The following is an 8,217-nucleotide window of genomic DNA, read 5'->3' as shown; positions in this document are numbered from 1 at the left end:
GTATAAGTCAAGTATATTTAAGTGTAATCTTAAATATATTTCTTAGAAGTACATAAAAAATGAAGTATAGGCTACTTTCTTATTTTAGTCACACTTTATTTTAATGTGCCCCTATTACTGTGTAATTATACATATAAGTACTGAGTAATATTAATTAAGTACATTTACTTACTTTAGGATTAGGGCAGGATTAGGGTTTGGTTTAGAATTAGTTGCATTCAATTATGCCTAATTTATGGTTATTACTGTAGTAAATACATGTAACGTGTAACAAGGACACATTACAATAAATGTTTCCCTTATTTTTTTTAGTTTAAAAGAAGTATACTTGAATAAACTTCTTTTTTTAAGTTAGGGAGAGTCTGAATTAGAGGGTTAGGTTAGGTTAGGTTCATTTGCCAGTATTAACTAACGACATTTGCAGCTATTCTTGATAAAAGCATATTCTTCATTTTCTTCACATACTATTATTATTATTATTCACATTTTATCTGGAACTCTCAGTTTCTCTTTAGATTGGGTAATAAGTTTTAGTTGATATTTAATGGTCATTTCTAATGTAGAATCTGCTCAGCTCTTTGTGCATAACTGGACAAAAATGTATACTAATATCTCTTAATGCAGTATTCATTATTATATTCTTTCTCTCTCAGATGACACGTCTTAGATACAGACTCACTCCACAAAAGCTATTCACACACAGACTTAATTAATGGCTCTCTAATAGGAATCCTTTAAAGACTTGAAGAATAAATGAGGTTAAAAATTAAATTAAAGTATAATTATATTTACAATATTATGATATAAAAATAAAAACACTGTTATGTGTCACATACAACCATAGCTGTAGGAAATACTGATGTGGCAATTCTACAATTTGTTCAATCTGTGCTTGTTAACTTGTTCATCATAATACATTGACTTAAATTAATTAAGTCGATGTATTATGCAAAGAGGATCATTCACTTATAGAGGTAAAGTGTGGAAGATTTTTATTACATGTCTAGTAAGAAAATATTAAAATATTCTACATTCAAAACCTAACTGACAGAGAAGGATATAAATGCTATGCAATGCATTTAATTGAACTCTAATTTATATATTTACGCTCATGAGAATCTAAGAAGACAGAAACTCCATAAACAACATTCATGAAATTTGCACACACACACACACACACACACACACACACACACACAACACAAATGTTTAAATGCATTTTCTCTGCAATCCACACATAATTACCTGCATGATTTACATTCATTCCACCAGAAAGTTTCTTTGATGACAGTGTGATTGCATTTTTATGAGACCAAACATACAGTTTAATATTCATTAAACACTCTATTGAGAGTCTTCAGTGCCCTCGGAGGAGGTTGATGCAAGACACCAGTTCCTCCTAATGAGCTCAACATATCAATTTTACATCACTGTATCAATATACATGGGGCCATAAAGCAAGGTGCATAAAACACTCAGTAAAGGCCAATGCATTCATGGTCATCGGTAGGACTTCTAAAAGGAAATCGGGCCGTGTCACTTTTGCTGATGAGGGGAGGAAATGAGATCGAGCATGTCAGCAATCTTTATGCCATGATAGCAGGTCATTAAGAAGGAGTCAGCACATGACTGACAAATAGATTAAAGGAAAATGTCAGCGCTAATATCCTTACCGCGTATTTATGGTCGTCCAATTGCATGTTTGTCAGAATTCATTCTCTCCAAACTGCCCCACTTCAGTTTAGACATCTAAAGAGAGTACTGTATTGAATAAAGTAGCAGAGGGGATTCTCCCATCTCTTTCACAGCACATTTCACAGCATCAGGACTGCCTCCAGGCATGATATTGAAAATGGCAGATGAGAAAAGCTCTTATGGAGCTAAGAGAGCAAACCTGAGTCGAGGTGGCACGTGAATGGCATGCCGAACAGTAATGACTTTCTCTTGACTCGCTGAAAGTATCCGAGCTGCCGGCTGAGTCCTCTGAGTGTTGCACTTCCATTGACTGTCCTGTGTATTTCTCATGAATATTCTGCTTTTCTCTGCTGTGTTTTAGCCAACGCTGAGAGACAACAAAGACTGGAAACAATGCACGGACCACAAAATGCTTTTCACTTTCAGCCAATGTAATAATAGGTCTTATTTGAGATGTAAGAACACATTACAGATTGATCGCAGCAATGTCTCGGACCTTCATTTGTGGAACTAATGGACTGAGGTTCATGCCACAACAGTCGATAACGCCGCTCTTCGCATTCACTCCGAAATCAATGTGCGTCTCCACTTGGGTCTTAACCTACATGAAGCCCTGAGAGTTTTGATCCGCAGCGAATCACGTATGAACGAATTATTGACTGATCGGACCAGGCTTCCTCTAGTAGCTGATGGCTGACGGCGTATACAATTGCACTCAGATTCGCTCTGAAAACGAGCTAACAATACCGCAGCAATTGACGATAACAAGCGACAGACAGCTCACTACGGGTCACCCGCTTATTCTTGTAAATTGTGCATGTATAATGAAACCCATTGTTTATTCCTGCTGCAAAACAACATAATTACGCGATTCGTTTTCTATGGGCTTCAAAAGCTCTTTCTGCAATTTGAAATAATGCTAAATCAATGAGGGAGAGTTCAGCTGGAAAATGAGAATATCTAGGTGCTGTAAAGGTGAGCTCGATGTGCATCATCTCTCCCTTCATCATCACTTAAAGTAGTCCCAAAGCACATCCTGTCTCTAATTAGCACCACTGGGGCTGTGAATCATTTGTAGCACACTGCGAAGCAGACTCTCTGTTCAGAATGACTGGGAACTCATTTACTGCCCATAAAGTAATGGGGAAAAGTTTCATGCATGAATTGATGGAAGTTGTCGCATTATGTTTTTGACTTTTTTTCTTCCATTTCAGCAATTTCAAAACTCTTAAGTACCAAAGTTAGCCGAAAGTTGGTTTATTTCTAATAATGAGTCCTACCACAGCCAGTGAGAAGACATACACCTTAATTTTCCATCTGAATTCACCCTAATTGATTTTTTTATGCATAAAAGGGGCTCAACATGAGGAAGTTCATTTGAATGCATCATGAAACCTTCTCGAAATTCTTTTTAATCTCTAGATTTTCTCTGTCTTGTCTCCACAGAGTGGATGGGACTAATAATGTCTCACAGTTTTGTCATCCTCAATTTTAGTACAAAAGTCACTTAAAATGAGGAGAAATTAAAAAATATATATATATTATTATTATTTCTCTAAGACAATTACTTTATAAATTAATACAATTTAAAATGGCGCTGTATATTTATTCCCCCCCCCATAAATCATCACTATTGGTTACCCTTTACGTCTGTCTGTGGGTTTTGCAAATATTTAACCAATGAAAAGTTTTAAAAGAGCCTGTGACTAAACCTTGTAACTCTATTGGCTCCTAAAACTGTCAGTCAAATCTCATAACTCCACCCCGCCTCTATCGCGAGACATGCCAAGCTTGGAGCGTCTCATATGCTAAGGTAAATAAAATAAAAAAACATGGTTCTTTAAAGGAATAGGAATCAATAGAAGAACGTCTAATAAGTTAGGGGTGTATACTGTGGAAATGCTGGCAATGTTAATTGCCTTAAGATGGGTGGAAAAGACAGGACAGGAAAAGTTTTGATATGCTCAGATTCGTCATTAGTTTTAGCGAGTATAAGATCATTCTGTTCAAAAAGTCGTCAAGATATTATGTTTGAAGTACTGCAGTCAGTGACAAGAATAGTAAATCAAGGAAGACAGGTAAAAATGTATATGGGTTCCAGGACATGTAGGGATAAGGGGAAATTATTGGCAGATAAATTAGCAAAAAGGTTGTTATCAAAAAGAAACATAGAAATGCAAGTAAGTATTAGCAAAGCAGAGGTTAAAAGTCTGATATGGGACAAAATAAATCAAAAGTGGCAAGAAATGTGGGATAGAGAGGAGAAAGGGAGGCACTTATATCAAATCCAGAGGCATGTTAAAGAGTTGGAAGTGGAAATCGGAGAGAAGAAATGGTGATAACTAGGTTAAGATTGAGACATTTTCTATTAAATAAAACGCTTAAGATAATAGGGAAACATGAGACCGGTCAGTGTGAAGGGTGTCAAGAAGAGGAGTCAGTAGAGCATGTAGTCTTGAGATGCAGTAGGTATGAAGCACAAAGAGAGGTGATGAGGAACAAGATGAGGGAGACGGGTCCAAGACATCACATTAAAAGGGTTATTGAGCACAAAACATAGGGCTCAGACCAGAATTCTTATGAATTTTTAAGAGAAACAGGGGTTTTTGATAGGATTTGAATAGGTATAGGGGTATTAAGGAAGCTAGTCGTATAAATAGTATTATTGTAGGTCAGGGAAGAAGTGTGCATGTGTGAACAGGGGAGAATAGGGGAAGGATGATTAGTCTGTAAACCTATTTTCTGATCCACACTCCAGAACAGAAGGGGGCGGTAATGCACTAAAACGCTGGATGCCAACCAGTGTAAAACAAGAAGAAGAAGAAAACATGGTTCTTTGAAAAAGTACGATGGCTGCGTCTGAAAACTGGAAAATGCTGCCTTCTGAGGACACATTTCAAGGTAGGAAGGCATGAAGGCACGTCCGAATCCAATGTTAGCTTCACTTCCTGTCTCATGAGATACCTTCCTCAGATCGATTTTTGAAGGAAGCATAGATGTATCCTTAGCTGCCTTTGATATCCCACAATCCTGTGCTTTCCATTCTGTGACAGTTGAGCTAGAAAAATAAAGATGCTGTCCGAAAGTTGCATTTGCTGCTCATTTTGTGTATAAATGTACAATTTTGACCAATTTCAATTTTGATATCATTTCTATCGAGAAATTACTACTGTAGTAATTAAATATTTGTTTAGTTCTCACCAAAGTTCGCGCTCTATTGCTGTAGATCATTAAACCGTTAGGCTGCCTCAGAAGTCTGTCCGAAATCAGTTTCGTGAGGTGCCTTCATGCACAAACGCTGCCGTACAAGTCATTCTCTTATAAGGCAGCGAGGCAGCAAGACAGCTACAGTACCTAGGTTTTCGGACACAGCCAGTGTTTTCTTTACTCAGGAAACACTATATATAAAGACTAGTGCTTTATGTATTTGAGAAGCTGAGAAGTGTCTTAGTCTAGCATTTGTCGTTGAGTCTTCATATGCCAAGCACTTAATCTTTTTAAAGACCTTATGCGCCAGAGAAACGTGCGTGCAGCCATCTTTAGAATTTTGTCTTTGAACTTACGTTTTTGCGGTTACCCTGTATATTTCTATGACATCGCTGTCATAGAATAATTAGATGGTAAAGTGGATTTACTTATTGTAGAGTTAACAAAAGTTATCTTGAGCATTGTAGTGTTTAAAGCAGATGTCAGTAGACTGGCATGATTTTAAAACGAGCAGTTCTAACAAACAGGAAGTCAAAAGACAATGAGCGCGGCGCTGAAAAGGGGCGGGGCTACATACGTTCTTAACATGAGATTTTGGCTAAATGATAGAAAAACTGGGCACCCGCATAGCTACAAACAATAAACTTATACCCTGTAAAGCTCGGAACACACCAAGCGGACACCAACGAACTAGTGGTGACGAAAGCAGACTGCAGTGTTGGCTCACGTCGGCAGCGTCTGTGTCCAAAGTAGCCCTGACACAGCAAACCGACGCTCGACACCCGATGGCCAGCACGTCCGTTCTGCGCCTGCATAAGAAGAAATGCCTTTCCGTACCAACAGGTGGCAGTAGCTAACAGCCAATCAGATGGCCCGACTGACCGACAAGCTCTGACACCAAATCAACATGTCGAATCGGCCAAAAAAAAGTCGACGAGGACCAACTTCAGCCGACGGTGCGGAACACTCTGGGAAAACGTTGACGAACAAAAACTGCCTGATTGCCAACCGTCGGCTTGGTGTGTTCCAGGCTTTAGTTGATCAAAACGTAATGCAATGAACTTACTCCCTCAGATGCAGCCATTCTCTGACTAAAAAAAAAAAAACACGACATTTGCTGGTCAAAGACTTAGTAACTTAATTTGAGCTTGATTTTGGTAAAATGATAATAATATAATGGCACATGCAAGTATATAACAGTGCTTGATTATGGGGCAAAAATTATTGTAACCTATGTTACAATACGAGGTAAATCCGGCCCTTACTGTATATGCTCTGTAGTATATCAATGCTGTGATAGCAAACAACCCTAAGATAGATAGAAGATAGGACATAGGCTACAAATAGTGAAGAAAAAAAAATATCCTTTGGAGACAGACAGGTTAACAGCCTAGTTTGGCCACATTTTGATGTATTGTGTTGGCGGGAGGGAAATCAGGAGTGTAACTCAGAAGGGAAACTCCCACCTGCACTGGATCTGTGTGGGACTCTCAAGGCGCAGTCAGGCCTGAGAGACCTCAGAGCAGAGACAAACATTTCTCACATCCCAGAACGAACGCTAATCGAACATGTGCTGTCACAGAACTACCTACAGAGCAGAATACAGAGTAGAAAAATGCCGAGAAGGATATAATGGCCTATCTGTTTTATAAACAAGACATGACATCATACCATATGCGTTCATGGGGTCATGAACTTCTGTACACGTGTGACATACATTTGCTCTCTCCTTTAGAGTTCTATCATCAAGGCAGTAATGATGGGGTCATTGTCCTATATGGAGAATTTCATAGCATCTGTTTTCTTTTTCTGTGGTGGAAATGATGACAATATATATCTATAGAGAGAGAGAGAGATTAGTACTGCACGATTTATCGCAATTAAATTGCATGTGATTTGGCAAAGGCTGTGATTATTTTATGCGCAGCTTGTCAGAGCTGTACGGCTCTGTGATCAGTAGTAAATGCTTCTCCAAGCCAGAGGGCGCTCTTGCGCAGAAACTCTAAATATGCCCTGCCACAGAAGAAGATAACACGTGTCATATCGCTGTAGCTGAATAAACAGAAGATTGAAACGCTTTGATTAAACATGACTAATAAACACACGACTGCCTTATTCTGTGAGAAGCCATATCTTCTCACAGAAAGATGCTCAGCTGTCGTTTTGAAGTGAGTTTGGAGAACATGTTATTAAATGTTGTCTTTTGTTTCACAAGATGTTAATAATTTCTTTTCATGTCTGGAAAGATGTTTGACACATGTTGCTTCTCAAATGTACATTATAAGCGACTCAAACTCGCAGTGCTTTCAGATGGATTAGTATTTGGAGCCATACTTCATTGACAAGCAGCACATAAAAAAATAATCACAGCATTTGCGATTTAATGTCACTAAGAATTACGTTTAAGTTATAATCACGTTTAAGTTCAATGTTATTTTCCATATCGTACAAGAAAGAGAGGTTCAACATTGTTTCTTGAGCAACAAAACAATGTATTAGAATGATTTCTAAAGGATCATGTGGCACTGAAGACTGGAGTAATGAAACTGAAAATTCAGCTTGATCACAGGAATTAAAATAGTAATAATATTTCACAATATTACGGTTTACTGTATGTTTTATAAAATATATATAATACATATTCAGGTTATCATATTTTTAAATGTAATAAAATAATTTGCATTTATATTTTCGTAGATTAACATTGAAAATCAGGATCTGAGACAAGAAAATAATAATAAAGTAAAAATCTGATAAAATAAATATATCAACGCATGTCAAGGCCAATTCACACTGCACCGACAGACGCAGACCATCGCAGACAGTAACCAGATTACAGACAGCGCACGAAAACTAAATTGAGCGCATTCTTACACTTGAATGGACATATTCGCACAAAATAATGTCAAAAAATGCCCATCTCAGTGAGTATCCTAGTTAACACAGTCGGTTATGGCTTGAGTGAACGTAAACAGTTGAGAAAAATAACAAATGTGTACAGTTTCAGTATATTGGATTCGTGCATTAGCTCTTAAAGTGACAGCAGCCTAATATTTCTGCTGCTGTCTGAGTTTTTAAAGTTAATCAAACAAAAAGACAAAAAATCACTGCTTTTGACTGAATAACTTTTGAAACTTTAAAAAGGATGAATCTATGCTTAATGTATGCAGTGAAGACTCTCCAGTGTTATTTTACATTTGATTACTTTATTCAACGTCTCTAACTGAAAACTACTTTTACTTGTCTTTAATAATGTTTTAAATGTATATTAGTTACGCAGATATATTATTCAGAGGTATCCACACACAGATCCTC

At 37.5% G+C, this 8,217-nt stretch overlaps 1 long non-coding RNA gene across 1 annotated transcript; it reads right to left on the bottom strand.

Moving 5' to 3' along the window:
- Positions 1–1,016: 1,016 nt before the first annotated feature.
- On the bottom strand, positions 1,017–2,974 carry LOC125254562. Its single transcript, XR_007181694.1, has 3 exons — positions 1,895–2,974; positions 1,674–1,749; positions 1,017–1,545 (listed from the first exon to the last, which is right to left on the bottom strand). It is a non-coding gene; the product is annotated as an uncharacterized LOC125254562 (long non-coding RNA).
- Positions 2,975–8,217: the final 5,243 nt, after the last annotated feature.

This window comes from Megalobrama amblycephala, linkage group LG19 (assembly GCF_018812025.1).
Source record: "Megalobrama amblycephala isolate DHTTF-2021 linkage group LG19, ASM1881202v1, whole genome shotgun sequence".
Lineage (NCBI taxonomy): Eukaryota > Metazoa > Chordata > Actinopteri > Cypriniformes > Xenocyprididae > Megalobrama > Megalobrama amblycephala.
This window is presented reverse-complemented; position numbering and strand designations above follow the sequence as displayed.